General features: G+C 47.9%; 1 protein-coding gene across 1 annotated transcript in view; it reads left to right on the top strand.

The window, feature by feature from the left end:
• The window catches only part of ANO2 (anoctamin 2), a 361822-nt gene that overhangs the window by 289563 nt on the left and 56188 nt on the right, over positions 1–16071 (top strand). The window lies entirely within an intron of this gene.

Here is a 16071-nt window from a genome sequence, read left to right as displayed (position 1 = left end):
TAAGGATAAACCACAGGGTCTGTTCTTTTTAGCCTAACCTAGAAGCAAGGCAGACTTCCTGTTAAAAAGTACAGAACTTCAGCTCTCATTTTCCCAGCAGCATCTATAAAGTTGAGGAAAGCCTCTTGATACTTGAGCCCAAGAGGGTCTTATTGGTCTTATCTATCCCCGTATTGTCAGAGGCCCCAGAAAATCCACACATTCCCCGGGCACTCAGTAGACTTCAAAGAGGCATATCAGACTTCCCAAGCTTCAAACCAGTGAGAAAAATGCAATGGCCTCAATATTCAGACATGTCATTTGAGCTGTAAGCCGCTGTTGCCCAAGCACCACGTTTTGGCATTTGGCATTTGTGCTTATTGGATGGGGGAGGCTGACAGTCGAGACCCTGTCCCATTGTATGTATTCTGGGTGGCCTGGATTCATCCCTTCCCTCTCTGAATGTAGGGATTTCCCTCTCTGACACTAGGGACGAGATTTCCCAACTTCTTGTTAACCTCATAGGGAGGTTGCATTGATGGTGTGTGTGATGCCTTTAATTCACGGACCCTTGATAGGATAACCACCTCCTCAAGAGCCTTCTCCTGATGACTGGAGAATTCCAGAAAGTTGCTCTGTCTGTGCCTTTCCCCTGCTTGGCCTCTACTGAAACACTACCCATGCTGAGCACTTTGCTTTGGCTTCTGCGTTGCTGTCGGCAGCTTAGCATCCTCAGGGGCAGCTCTACTGTTTCCAGGAGTGTGCATATTTATGAGTGTTATCTGTGTTTCTTCATAAGCTTCTTGAGAAAAATAAGCAGAGAATTTTAATTCAGCATATTTAATGATAGACAGGATTGTGTGGAAGCACCTTGGAAGAACATCCAACACTCCTGGGGACTCAGGAGGCTTTGGAGGGAGAGGCATTTAACTGTAGAGCTCAGAGATAAGTGAGAGACAGGCACGCATATAGGGAGGATGGGGTGGGCAGGAGGAGAGGGAGATTCCTGGCAAAGGAAACCAAGCGAGAAATACGGCACTGAAGGGAGTGATCAGGGGGTCAGGAAAAGCATGCAGGAAAGTGGCAAATGAGCCACTTGGGTGGTTGGGAGAGTCTTAGTCGAGCTGAACACCAGCGGAGCAGGAGCTGAGCTCAGAGTACGGGAGAAAGAAAGCATGAAGCATGCGCAGGACGCCAGGGGAGCCCAGTGCCGGGGCTCTAGGTCCAGGGCACATCCAGGACATGATGGAGTGGGAAACTGGGCCGACGGAGTTAACAGCTCGTGTTTTCTTGTTTTGTTTTGCTTTTTGATGGGAAATCTAAAATGCCAGGCTGAGGACTCCGATTTTTTTCATAGATAATGGAAAAGTGTTTGCTGGAGTTCCCAGGGACATTCCGCAATAAACAGTACCATCTTCCTGGCCTGATGACTGGACCAGCTGAGAAATTAGATCAAGGCAAGAGTAGACAAAGCCAAAATATCAGCCGTAAAACTGAGAAAGGCTACATGGGAGGCAGTAGCTTAGGAGAAGAGCCAAAAAGACATTCTCTCTCCATGGCGGGCAGCGGTGGATGGGCCAGCCCTGTGAACTTAGAACTTGGAGGGACATAGAAGAACACCTGCTTCCTGCAGGCCCTTAGCTCCCCCTCGAAGTAGGGGCAGAAAAAGAGGCTAGGCAAGGAATGCCAGCATCCTCTTCCAGACTCAACAATAAGATAAGCTACTCCTCCTTCTCTCACCCAAGAGGAGAGATGGTTGAGCTGGGGGAAGACAAGCTGAGACATTACAACTAATCATACTCCCACCGCATGGAGGAAACATCAGGAGTAGAAATAAATGTCCCCTACTCACTCCATGTGGTCCTGATCTAGCACCACTGAGGATTTTTTTTAAGAGCGTGGCATGACGGGAGCTGTCTGCAAAATTACTTAGCAGGGAAATAGGATGTGATAGAATAGAGAGAGGTAGGAGAGCCAGTTGAAAGGACATTGCTGAGTGTATGGGCAGGAAGTAGGAAAAAGAGGGACAGGAAGTCAGTGGTGATGTAGACCTTTCTTCTTGCTCTTCATTTGTGTTACATTATCTCTCTTTTCTTGCATTGCTCTAGATAGTGATAAAGATGAAAGAGAAATTGAGTGGGCAACAATAGAAAACTCATTAATAAGTATTTAGTGAGTACTTCCCATGTGCGAGGCAGGGCCTTAACTCTTCTGTTTAAAGCCACAAATAAAATGGGCTGCAACACAGCTTTCACATCATGAAGCTATGTTCACTGTTTCTACCGACACACCCTCCTTGGCCAGACCAAAGCGGCTACCCTGGGCTGTTAAATCAATGTCCAGGACTCCATAAGAAAGTCTGTGCCCTGGAAAGGAGATAAAATCCTAACAAGTACATTTTGTTCTCTCTGAGAGTGATACTCATAAAGTATTTTTAAACTTAAAATAAAATTTGTAACTCCATTTCATCTTCACAAAAACTGCATGGCCAGGAAGGGAAGTATTATACCCTCACTTTACTAAGGTTCAGACTCAGATTCTACCTCTAAAATGTGAATCTCTTTTGTGTGACTTTGATGTCAGTTTCTCACCATCTGTACTGAAGTGGTGTGTTGGGTCTCCATCAGGAACCCCAGTGAGCCTTGTTCTGGGGCGTTGCTCTTGTCTACCTTAGACTGGGTACCCCAGAGGGCTCAGAGAGGGACCGCTGAATTTGAGAATCCAGTAGAAAGAAGCTTTGAACTCTAGACCTGGCTCCTTCTCCTCCCACCCCCCAACTGTGTGGCAGTGGGTATTGGGGAACTTTTTTGGACAAAGGTTTGCTGATCCTTCCTTCATCATATTCCTCCTGTCCTCTGGTCATCATGTGTCTGGACGGTTTTCACAGCCTAACGCCTATGCCGTTGTCCTCAGCCTCTTTCAGTGGGCTTCTAGCTTGGAAATCCCCATCCAGCCAACCTTTCCTGAACAGTGGGTTTGGGGACATTGCTCCCAGTCAGCACCCTCAGACAGCTTCCCTTGGCCCTAGAGCAGCTATAGTTAGCATTTCAAGCTCTCAGCTACTTTCTTCCCACTGTGGTCCTCCACCCCAGCTGACCCACTTAGCTCACAGTCACCCTAGCCTCCCCGTGTGGCCCCAGCCCAGCCTTGCTCATGCTGCTGTGACTGCCAAAATGACCTCAGTGACCCCCCTTGAAAGGGCTTCTTGAGGGCTCCTCCTTTGTAAATCCTCTTCTGGCCTCTCAGCCGTCGGTGGTCATCCTCCCCCTTCCAGACTCCCCTGGCACACACCCTCTGTTTCTGGGTTCATCCATCAGCTGTTGATGGAGTGCTTGCTCTGTGCCAGGCACAGTTCTGAAAACACAGCAATGACAAGCGACAAGGTCCCTGCTCTCATTTTGCTTTCACTGTGGCAAGGGAAAGATGGACAGTGAGCAGGGCCATTCCCCAGAATGTGAGGGAATGTCTGATGAGACGGACAGTGATCTGGGGCTGTGCACTCTGGAGGAGTTGGTCAGGAAAGGTGTTTCAAGGTGGTAACTTTATAGCTGAGACCTGGATGGCAGGAGGGAGCCACCCACAAAAGGATGTGGAAGGAGAACTCTTAGGAAGATGGAACAGTAAAGGCAAAGCCTGCAGGTCAAGGCTAAGCTTGGAGCGTCTTATCCACACTACTCATTGGATGCTGATCAGGTGCTATCTGATCTTATCACATTTCACATATATGTGTCTTCCCAGTGTTAGAATAGACTAGGCTCTGCTGGGGTAATAAATTCATCTTGAATCTTGGTTGCATCTGCAAAGTCATCCGTGTTCTTGCTCAGCCCACATATCTAGTGTGATCAGGCAGGGGTCTCTGCTGCACACAGTTGCTCAGGGACCTAGACTGATGGTGGCTGCCGTGGACACCATGTCAAGAAAAGACAGCTGGAGCACTGACTGGGGCTGTTAAATGCTTCAGCCTCTAAGCATCATCGTTCATCCCATTTGCTCACAGCTCACTGGCTAGAATCAGCCTAATTATGAAGAACTTGGAAAATGTGTGAAAGGACATGGCCATTCTGTAAGCAGGACAGGTCTCTGCTACTTGCTCCCAACCAGGCTGCAAGGCTCTTGAGAACAGTGACCCTGTCTTTCATTTATTTTTATTTCCTGCACAGTGCCTGGCCCATGGCAGATCTTAGCACATTTTTGTCATTGCAGTCATTGGTGAACTACGTCTCTCTCTTCATTCATGCATGCAAAAAGACATTTTTCAAGGAATGCCCATAGGCTAGGTATCTTTTAAGCCACAGTAGAGGCTGCAGTGAACATTTATGTATTCCTTATTTCAACTGTCTTCCTACAGAAGGATGTGTGATCTTATTGAGATGAATAAGGCCAGTGCAAAGTTGACACAATGGGATAGTGACTGAAAGAGGCACCAAGGGTATCGGGAGACTTAAAGTTTCCTTAAAGGCAAAGAATACCCACACTAACAGAGACGGTCCCACAGAGTAGGTCCCAGCAGTATCCCCACAGGCAGAGATACGGTTACAGGGTTCCCTCAGGCTCCACGCGGACATAAAGCTATGGATAATGCCACCTAATGGAATGAGAAGTCTGCCAGGCTTAAGACTTCCTTTGCCATTCTCACGCTGGGTTTAACACCCGCTTGGCTTCCTGCCCCAGATGTGTTGATAGTTGAGGAGGCTGTGAGTATGCGCTTTGCTCACCAGGTGCAAACAGCTGGTGTCAGTAACCCCAGTAAGTACCCAAGTGTTTCCCACAGGGCTGAGTAATGGAAGACCAGTTTCCTGGGAGCATCCTTCAAGAGGCTGAGGTGTCAGGCCTATCTGAGGTCCATTCTTGCTACAAATATCTATCACAGAAGGCAAGATTTGTTAACTTGAGAATGATATCTACCGCTAGCAGCAGTGGCAGATAAACACAGTGATTGTCCCCCTGGCTGCCATAACAATAGTTAGGAACTTACATGCAAGGCATGCTGGAATCTGGAGGCAACACAGCACTGGTGAAGCAGGACTGAGCTGAACCCCAGGGTGGTGGGAAGGGGGCTTTCTGGGGAAATGCATGAAGCTCTGGAACTGTGTCTGAGAGGGAGCCCGGCTGGCCAAGGCACAGTGTACAGAGTGTGTGGCCAGCTTCAGCAAGCATCAGTATTGGATTTTGGGTGCTGCGGGGGTAGGATTCCAGTGGACGGGTGGGACAAGGTCTCTTAGTCCCCAGTGATCCGTTCACTCCAGGAGGGGATACAGCTGTAGAGAAAGGGTCCAGGTCCTGGGGGAGGAAGCAGGCAAAATCTGGGCAGGTCACTGGGCCTCTGGACGTACAGCAAACAGGACAGGCTGCAGCATGTTGGGAGGATAGGGCGGGAGGCAAGAAGGCAATGGAGCTGACTGGTGCAAGGTGTGCTTCCTCCTCGGGTCAGGATGCCGGGGTGTATTGTGCCTTTGAGCCATACATCTGGGAGAAGGAAAACTATAGGATCTTAGCATAACAACGTAGGCAGTGGTCAGGCTTGGCCTGGAAAGGGGCCTGTCTGTACTCTAGCTTTGGAGAACTCTTCCAACAGGAGGCAGGATGGAGGAGGCACGGCTGATGGCAGAGGCTTCTGGACTGAATACTCACCATGCTTTTGGCTTTCTGCCTGCTTTTCCTCCTTGTCTTTTCTTTTGAAACTCTGTGCAGAGTGCTGGCTGGTGCACTTCATCCCTCCTTTGCCATCCAGTCTCTCCAAGTCCCAGGGTTGGGCTCATTGTAGGTGCTTGAAGAAAAGAGTACTAGTCAAGTCAAGGTTTTTGTGAAAATGGCTGTGCTTGGGAGCTTCTTGGACATTGCTGATAGCCCACTCCTGAGTGTCACTGCCCCAGATGCTCCTGAAGTGGGGCCAGGGACGGGAGTGAAAGGAGGGATGGGGAAAGGCCCTGAGTTCCATTGAGTGCCCACCTCATACCAACACTGGTTTGCGTACTTTGCCTCACATTATGACAGTAACACTGGGAATGAGTCATTTCTTTCATTTTACTTATGAGAAGGCTGAAGAGGTTTAGAAACTTGACCGAAGCATACAGTTAGTAGTGTGCATGTGTGTGTGTTGATGCACACCCTGCTTACCCTATATCTCACACACATACACACTTGCCCACACACATGCACGCACGTGCGCACACACATACACATACACTCATACACACATATACACACATACACACACACGTACACACACACACACACACATACACACACACACACACACTGCTTACCCCGAACCAAACATTTTTCTAAGCACTTTCCATATATCTGTATTTTTAATCCTTCAAACAGCCCCAGTCGGGTAGGTCATCTTAACACTCCCATTTAGAGACAAGAAGTCAGGAAGACTGAAGACACAGAGCAGAAAATGAGAGGCCCAAGGTCATGGCACTGATAAGTGGTGAGTCTGGCCTCATTGTCCTTGCTAAAACGATGACACTCTACTGCCTTTTAATATGTAGCTGTCCTTGTTCGCCAGAACAGTTTAAATTTATTGGTAGAGCAGAAGGAAACACCACAAAGGCCCCAGAAGATTTAAAATGCACCCACCTGTGTGAATGACAAGAGGTGGAGTGTTTCTGGGGATGGGGACAACCACGTGGGTCAGATGCCCCAGGCGAGGAAGATGGCAGGGAGGCAAGCTGTGAGTGCAGCCGTCTGTCTCACATGCACAGGGAGAGCGGAGCTCCCCAGGCTTTGGGGTCCTGCGTGCTTATAAGTTTTAAACAAGAAAGAAATTTTTTAAAAATGTGCAAGGCCATCAGAAATCTGTCTCTCTTTTTTCAAAAACAGACAGGGTCTCGCTCTGTTGCCCAGACTGGGGTGCAGTGGCATGATCATAGCTCACAACAGCCTTGAACTCCTGGGCTCAAGGGATCCTCCCACCTCAGCCTCCTGAGAAGCTGGGACTACTGGTGTGTGCCATGGCATCTGGCTAAATTTTTTTAAAACTTTTTGTAGAGAAGGGGATCTCATTTTGTTTCCCAGGCTGGTCTTGAACTCCTGGGCTCAAGTGATTCTCCTGCCTCGGTCTCCCAAAATGCCGGGACTACTGGTATGTGCCAGCGTGCCTGGCCCCTCCCGGGAAGTTTTGAGTCTAAACTTTTCCTCCAGTTCTAAGCTACTCTAGCAAAAGGCAATATATTCTTACTGAGGAGAGAAGAGCAGGTGGAAAGGAACAGGACGGGGGAAAAGTCGGTATCACAGATACAAATGGCTGCCAGGGCACCAAACGTTCTTTAAAGAAGAATACTTGGGGTATATATGAATCTAATTTTCTTTTTTTTTTTTTTTTTTTTTGAGACGGAGTCTCGCTCTGTCATCCAGGCTGGAGTGCAGTGGCTGGATCTCAGCTCACTGCAAGCTCCACCTCCCAGGTTTACGCCATTCTCCTGCCTCAGCCTCCCGAGTAGCTGGGACTACAGGCGCCTGCCACCTCGCCCGGCTAGTTTTTTGTATTTTTTAGTAGAGACGGGGTTTCACCGTATTCGCCAGGATGGTCTCGATCTCCTGACCTCGTGATCCGCCCGTCTCGGCCTCCCAAAGTGCTGGGATTACAGGCTTGAGCCACCGCGCCCGGCCATGAATCTAATTTTCTGAATGTGAATAGTGTTTGTTTTTGGAGCCTGGGGTGAAAGTGTTGGCTTTATTGGATGCAGTGCTCTGGGATGAGGGATCTGCTCTCTGCAGTGGAGCCTGATCAGGGACAGAATCCAGCACAGGACATGGGTGGGCCTGGCCAGCGTGGGCGGGAGAGGGGAATGGGGCCTACACCTTTCTGGCGGGGACACCACAGTGCTGGTCATTTGCAATCTGGCCTGAAAGTTGGGTCTGCTGGCTTGTATTCTCTTCCTGGTTTGCACCGGGATCCTGGCGCTCTGGGGCTCCTGGCTCTGTTAGTGGCCTCAGCCTGTGGGGGAGAAAGAGCCTCCCAGGGTGTGACCAGGGGGGATTCTATGCTTGTTGGGGGGCCCCTCCTTGATGTTAGCTTAAATTATTCTAAATGTTGCCTGGGAAACAGAGAGGATGGCAGGAGGCTGTGACTACTAATAAAACGATGTGAGTACGGTTATAGCCCAAGTATGTGGAGCACCCCTACCAGTTATATAAGACTACAGTCATTAATCCCACTGTTTAGAACACTTAGTATAACTGGTAATAATTCCTTCCCAAACATGAGCTGTGACCATGAACACGTCTCTCATTTCCCTACTAAGTTCTTGGAGCACTCATCTCTCCTGTTGGCAAGAAGTCCAGTATCTTCCTCTTCCTCTCCCTCTCTTTGGATTTTCTAGGAGCCCAGGGACTAAAGCATCCAGAAGAGAAGGAAGGGCTGGGGTCCTCCTCCTTCGTTTGTACCTTTTCTCCCCAGATCCCCTCTCCACCTCACTAGGGAACTGGAGTGTTCTCTCTCTCTCTCTCTCTCTCTCTCTCTCTCTCTCTCTCTCTCTCTCTCTCTCTCTCTCTCCCTCCCTCCCTCCCTCCCTCCAGATCCCCAGTTCAGGTGCTCTCAGCTCCCTCAGGCTATGAGCTGGCTGCCTTGTCACCCAGCTGGCTGACTTCTCCTAGGGTGATTTCCACCCTGCCCATGGCAATACCAAGGCAACAGCATCACACCAGGTACCTGGATAGTCCCTCCACTGGCCCCCATTCCCAAATGAAGGGCAGCCCAGATGGTTGTGCTGTCAGCAAACATTGCTGTTTGCAAAGGCATGACCTGCCTTAGGGAGAGGTAAGGGGAAGAGCAGGCACTTTTGCTTGGGCATCCTCTTGTTCTGTTTTGCTGCCATCGTTATGCATTTGCCAGCTGGGCTGTCGAAGACGCCAGTCAGGAGGAGCTGCTTTTCCTAGACTCAGAGCCTGCAGCTGGCGTCCTCTCCTGGCTGTGCTGTTTCCATATGATTAGGATGGAGCTCTGGGGACTTTCAGTCCTGAGCTGGCCCCCTGGGATGAAGCTGGGCTTTCATACTAATTGTTTTCCAAGGCAGTTTACAGCTGGGTCATTTGCACTCATATTTTTTCATGACACGATGCAGCAGAGGATTAACACTTAAAAGAAAAGGGCTGATGGTGGGAATGGCTCTGCACAGAAATTCCCTCTGATTGTCCTTTCTGGCCAGAAGTGGAGTCTGCCCTCTTTGTTGGGATCCTGCTCCACAGGTCGGAAGCAGGTGAAACTTCCAGATGGCCTCTAATCAACCTGGGGTGCTTCCCGGGGGAGGTGCTATGTTAGGCGCACATGAATAACAGAGAGGGTTGCCTGTCTACCTCCTCACCCTCTCTCCATTAGATTCCCCTCCTTCGTATCCCCATAGCCATGGAATTAAAAGTACTTTATTTGGAGTTGTTCAAAGTGCAAGGATGGACCATTTTTTCATGGGGTTCAAATTCAGACTCCTCCAGAAGTCTGTCTTACAAGAAATCCTGCCTAGTGGCCTGAGATGCAGACAGCCCTTCCTGACCTTCAGACGTCACTGTATCCCACCTGGCCTCTGGGAACACTTGCTTCTTTTCTTCATTTCTTTCCTTCTTTTCTTTTTTCTTTTTTTTTTTTTTTGAAGCAGAGCCTTGCTGTAATCCAGGCTGGAGTGCGGTGGCATGATCTCAGCTCACTGCAACCTCTGCCTCCTGAGTTCAAGCAATTTTTGTGCTTCAGCCTCCCGAGTAACTGGGACTATAGATGTGCACCACCATGCCCAGCTAATTTTTGTATTTTTCATAGAGACGGAGCTTTGCCGTGTTTGCCAGGCTGGTCTCAAACTCTTGACCTCAAGTGATCTGCCCTCCTCAGCCTCCCAAAGTGCTGGGATTACAGGCACTAGCCACTGCACCTGCCCGCTTGCCCCGTTTCTTTAGCCATGTAGTCTCTGTCACAGGCAGGTGAGGCCCTCTGTGTTGGCTTGTGAAAGGGATCCAAAAGCCAAAGTGGAGCTCCTGGCTGTGGCATCCCTCCTTGCCTCAAACCTTCATTTGTTCCCTCACTGGGAGGTGCTCTCCTGAGACCCCTTTCCCAGAAGGCTCGGCCAAGCACACACTGTGACTCAGAGCTGCTCTAAGCTGGGGCGCCAAGCTGATTTTGTGGCCTGTCACATGGATTTGGATCGTTTATTGGAAATGCTCCTTATTTATGGTGGCTCATGACCCTAAAGCACAGGCACAGGCTGTTTTTTAGAAATAAAACTCATAAATAATAGCCAGGCCTATGACTTATCAGTATGGAGGAATGGAATCACTCATTTCCAGTTGGAGGAAAGGCCTCTGAAATGACTAGATCCTCTTTGCAGGGAACTTGGAGGAAATTCCTGTAGGGACTGGGAGATCTGAGGACACACAGTTCAAAGGGGATGATAAAATAAAATTAAAGACACGTGCCACTCCATATCTCATCCCGATCACCTTCTAGATATGTTTTCCAAATTTTCAGACCCTCAGATCTGACTGCTTATTTTTTTAGGTGACATGGGCTTAAGTTTTCTTGCCCCAAAAATATTTAAAAGAGATGAGATGTGGTTGAGTTATTGTTAAATTGGACGCCTCAGGCACACTGGACAGAGGCTCAAATTCCTATTGAAAAAAGGAAAAAAAAAAGAAAAGAAAAAACATCCTATTGAAAAGTTCTCCCTTTCTTCCTTCCCGTTTCTTTCATCCCTCCTCCCTCTTCCTCCTTTTTCCCCCTTCCCTTCTCTTTCTTCTTCCTCTTCTCCTCCTCTGCCTTCCACGGTGTCTGCCTGTTTCCCTAATCTCTCTCATTTGTTACCCAGATCAGTCGCTGCTCCTTCCCCATGCTCATCTTGAAGCAGAACCCAGTCCTTCAGCAGTCCCCCAAGAGCAAATCCAGAACACTTTCAAGGAATCATTAGTGAAAATTCCGTGGAGAGGCACACAAAGAGGTCACGCCGCAAACCTCACAGTGGCACTTAATGAAAACTCCCCATGGGCCCTCCCCACACCTGTCAGTCCATTTCCTCTATGCCCTTCCCCTCCCATCGCACTGGCCCTCACCCTGCTGGGTCCTGCCTCCAACTCCAGCACCTGCATCTCTTACGTTAGGTCGGCGAGTTTGAGTCTTCTGGCTGCTCCTGTCGTATGGTTACATCTGTCATCTGCTCTGAAAAAAAGTCCCTCCTTAGAATTTGTCCTCCTTGGAATATGACAGGGAATTTTTAATATGGGACAAATTTTTTTTTCATTGTTCCAAACACTTTTTTCCTATCATTCATTCACTCATTTATTCATCCAATGCATGTTCATCGTAGAGCACATCTGACAATAGCTGGGGTCTGCCCGGAAGATGTCTCTCTGGGACCTTGCTCACGGAGGAAAGCCCTCCAAACTATGCGGGGGTGGGGCAAGAGTGGGGGTGTGGCGAACGCCAGGGTTCAGAGCCGTATGAGGCTGCAGAGTGATGAGATCTCGAAACCGAAAGTGATCTGTCGATGGCAGACACTTCCACTGGGCCTCAGAATTGTCCCCCGTAGTTAAGGGGAATGAGAATCAGGCCAAAGGTGGGGATGCGGCATGTTCAGGCAGGTGAGGACCTGATATGCACAGATCAGGCAGGGAGGACCTGGCCTCTTGATGGCAGGGAGGGGAAAGGCCCAAGAAGCTAAAGATCTTATGGGGCATTTGCTAACCTACGTAACTAAAGAAGAAATGACAGAAGCGGCAGTGCTAGCTGGAAACGGTGAGCACAAATCATTATCCAGATGATTATTTGGTAAGGCAGTGCAGGATCACCCAGATCTTTTATCTCAGGGGGCCATACCCACCCAGGCGGGACCGGAAGGAGAAAACCACAAAACTTTCCACCAGCAGAGGAATATCACAGAAGGCTTTTCCAACTCCTGTAGAATTCCAGTTCAACTCCTGTAGAATTCTAATTCAACTCCTGCTGTAGAATTCTAATTCAACTCCTGCTGTAGAATTCTAATTCAACTCCTGTAGAATTCCAGTTCAACCCCTGTAGAATTCCAATTCAACTCCTGTAGAATTCCAGTTCAACTCCTGCTATAGAATTCCAATTCAACTCCTGTAGAATTCCAGTTCAACTCCTGTAGAATTCCAATTCAACTCCTGTAGAATTCCAGTTCAACTCCTGCTATAGAATTCCAGTTCAACTCCTGTAGAATTCCAGTTCAACTCCTGTAGAATTCCAGTTCAACTCCTGCTATAGAATTCCAGTTCAACTCCCGTAGAATTCCAGTTCAACTCCTGTAGAATTCCAGTTCAACTCCTGCTGTAGAATTCCAGTTCAACTCCTGTAGAATTCCAGTTCAACTCCTGCTATAGAATTCCAGTTCAACTCCTGTAGAATTCCAGTTCAACTCCTGTAGAATTCCAGTTCAACTCCTGCTATAGAATTCCAATTCAACTCCTGCTATAGAATTCCAGTTCAACTCCTGTAGAATTCCAGTTCAACTCCTGTAGAATTCCAATTCAACTCCTGCTATAGAATTCCAGTTCAACTCCTGCTATAGAATTCCAGTTCAACTCCTGTAGAATTCCAGTTCAACTCCTGTAGAATTCCAATTCAACTCCTGCTATAGAATTCCAGTTCAACTCCTGCTATAGAATTCCAGTTCAACTCCTGTAGAATTCCAGTTCAACTCCTGTAGAATTCCAGTTCAACTCCTGCTATAGAATTCCAATTCAACTCCTGCTATAGAATTCCAGTTCAACTCCTGTAGAATTCTAATTCAATTCCTGCTATAGAATTCCAGTTCAACTCCTGCTATAGAATTCCAGTTCAACTCCTGTAGAATTCCAGTTCAACTCCTGTAGAATTCCAGTTCAACTCCTGCTATAGAATTCCAATTCAACTCCTGCTATAGAATTCCAGTTCAACTCCTGTAGAATTCCAGTTCAACTCCTGTAGAATTCCAGTTCAACTCCTGTAGAATTCTAATTCAACTCATGCTGTAGAATTCAAATTCAACTCCTGTAGAATTCCAGTTCAACTCCTGCTATAGAATTCCAATTCAACTCCTGCTATAGAATTCCAGTTCAACTCCTGTAGAATTCCAGTTCAACTCCTGTAGAATTCCAGTTCAACTCCTGTAGAATTCTAATTCAATTCCTGCTATAGAATTCCAGTTCAACTCCTGTAGAATTCCAGTTCAACTCCTGCTATAGAATTCCAATTCAACTCCTGCTATAGAATTCCAGTTCAACTCCTGTAGAATTCCAGTTCAACTCCTGCTATAGAATTCCAGTTCAACTCCTGCTATAGAATTCCAGTTCAACTCCTGCTATAGAATTCCAGTTCAACTCCTGTAGAATTCCAATTCAACTCCTGTAGAATTCCAGTTCAACTCCTGTAGAATTCCAGTTCCACTCCTGTAGAATTCCAATTCAACCCCTGTAGAATTACGCTGCTGTCTCCAGAGTCCCTAGTGGCCAATGCTCTTTGCAAAGTAGCACCAAAGGATTGCTTAGCTTTCCCACTCTCATGTCCCTTCCCAGGGCCATAGGTCCTGAGGTCTCACCCCTGCCTGTCTCTTTAATAGGTCTCTGATCAGGCTCGGACCATGACAGGTGCTGTTGGTCCCCTGGCTCTGCTGCCATTCTCCACTGATACTGTTTTACTACTGTGTCTAACAGCTTAGAAATTTCCTCTCTGAATTACTGCAGTTCTTTCTTAGAACTCCAAAATGTTGTTTAACTTGCTCAGTTTTGGAGGATATGTTGTTTGGATGATGTTGGAATCAGTTCCCAGTGATTTATACTAGACGGTATTAGAGTGTCACACTCAAACACTGTTTCTCTCAAACACACTTCTCCTCACCTACAACTGATCACTGGCTCAACAGGCATATAGGCCTTGGACTTTGGCTCTAGCCACCCTCAGTGACCTCTGGGTCTGCTCAGAAACACTATCCATACTTTCTGAGGGCTTGAGTTGGGGCAAGTCTTTCTCTTCATTTAGGAAAGTTACAAGTGGTACCTCAGGACCTGTCTGTCCCAGTTTCCCTCGCCAGCTGCGGTAGTCAGTTTCAGCACATCTAAATGTTGGAGCATATTCAGGAGAAGTGTTGTAAACCTCCAACATTTAGTTCTTGCTCCTATTGTAGTTAAGCCAGGCATTTGGAGGACAGCCTTCCACATGGTGATTCAGGAATCTGGGCTTCCTCTTTCCAGTGGTACTATCGACATTTTCCCTAGGAGATGAGGGAAGAGAGAGAGAGAGCAGAGGACCTCACAGGAAACACTGAGGCCCAGGCTTGGAAACAGCATATGCCACCTCCACTCATCTCTCTCTGGCCACAGCTCCTTCATATTACCCCCATCTAGCTGTGTATCTAGGAGGAGGGAATGCATGTGATGAGCCCCTGGCCAATCTCTCCCTCCCCATCTCCCCCAGGAGGCTGGGGAGGCCTCACACAAGTAAGACTCTTGGGGGTCTGCTCTTGTACTCCAGGGTTATTCTTCCTGCAACAACCCTTGCTATAGATGAATTTTTAATATTAAAATCTGTATGTGTCTACCTATATTTTTGTTAAATCTTTTACAACATTTTTACTAACTACGGTATTTCCTAAACAATGCATCATACAGTTGAAGATGCTCAGCAAAGTAATCCTGTTCACTACAGTTCTCAGTCCCATTGAGTTTTCTCTGGCAGCTTAGTCCCCACACAAAGACCCCGACATTGGTGGTCTTCAAGCCTTGGACACATTAGAGGCTCTCCAAGACTCAGGGGAGGCCTAGGTGCTTCAGTCTTCCTCTAAAGGGCCATCTTTACACATGCAGTTGTGCAGTGTGAGAGGGTCGTTGGTAATGCACCAGTAAGAGCAGTCATCGCTGGAGTGGCATCATCTCCTAATACTCAAGACAGTGTTGTAGGATTGGCAGTGAATGAAGGGCTCACTGTGCTGTGTGGGAAACTGGAACATGGCAATGTAGCCTTTCCCTAAGACTCTTTCTGCCATGAGACAGGAGATGATACTCTGCTGCTGACAGGTCAGTCTGGGAGAGACTTGGCAGTGAGCAAAAGCCTCTCCAGAGACCTTGCTCAGTGCAACTCCTTGAAGGCGGGAGAGGGAAGCCTTTATTCATTTTGGCCTGGCACCTGACACACAGCTGGTGCTTGATGAATGTGGCCTGCAAAGGACAAATATTTCTTAGGCGCATCAGGCTGGACTGGGAGTGGAAGGTGGGGAGGTGAAAGAGAGTGTGTGATGAAAACAACAATGGGTCAAACATTCTGATGGCAAAAAGTGTTGTTGTTAAAAACTATGTTTTTGAGGCAGGCAGATCTGGGTTCACATCCTACATCTGTCACTTACCTGCTATGTGATCTTGAGCAAGGCTGTAACCTCTCTGGGCCTCAATTCCCTTTATCTACAGAAGTGACACGTAATACCTACCTCACCCAGGGAGGTGAGGGTTAAGTGACGTAATGACAGTGCACACCTATGTATGGTGCCTTCTGTCATACACAGAGGATGGGAGCAGATGCTTTTTTGCAGCACCCGCCTCCCACTGGCCCACCCTGGAGGTGACCTTCAGATGGTTCCTCTGTACCAATGGCTTCCTGCCACTCTGTCTATGAGCATTCTCTGATTGTGGGAGCAGGTTCACCCGTGCATAGAACAGGCTGGAAGAGCCAGGGAGTTAGCCCCAAAGGTGACCTTCAGCCAGGGAGGGGCTCCTGTTTGATCTCCCATTTCAGTGTGCAAATTTGGAGGTGTGCTTCACAGTTTCTTAGGAGGTCTCCAGTGGGGCTGAACCCCAGATGATGCAGCATTACCCTGTTCATGAGCACATTTATCTTAGGTTTCCACTCTCCTCGTTCTCACCATCCCACTCCTTTACAAAGCTTTCTGGGAGCCCCTCTCAGATAATCTACTTCCTCCTAAATCCTTGCCTTAGGAAGACTCCAAACACATGGACTGGAGGAATCAATGATAATGACTGTTGTCAGTTTTCAAAGGGCATGAGTGTGGGTAGTTAACACACGGACGTATAAAGCATAACAGAAGAAAACAAGAATACTAACTACCCGCTGAAGGCATCTAGTAATGCTTCCAGAAAGAAAGCGTGGCACTGTGTGATTTG

This window comes from Chlorocebus sabaeus, chromosome 11 (genome assembly GCF_047675955.1).
Source record: "Chlorocebus sabaeus isolate Y175 chromosome 11, mChlSab1.0.hap1, whole genome shotgun sequence".
NCBI lineage: Eukaryota > Metazoa > Chordata > Mammalia > Primates > Cercopithecidae > Chlorocebus > Chlorocebus sabaeus.
This window is presented reverse-complemented; position numbering and strand designations above follow the sequence as displayed.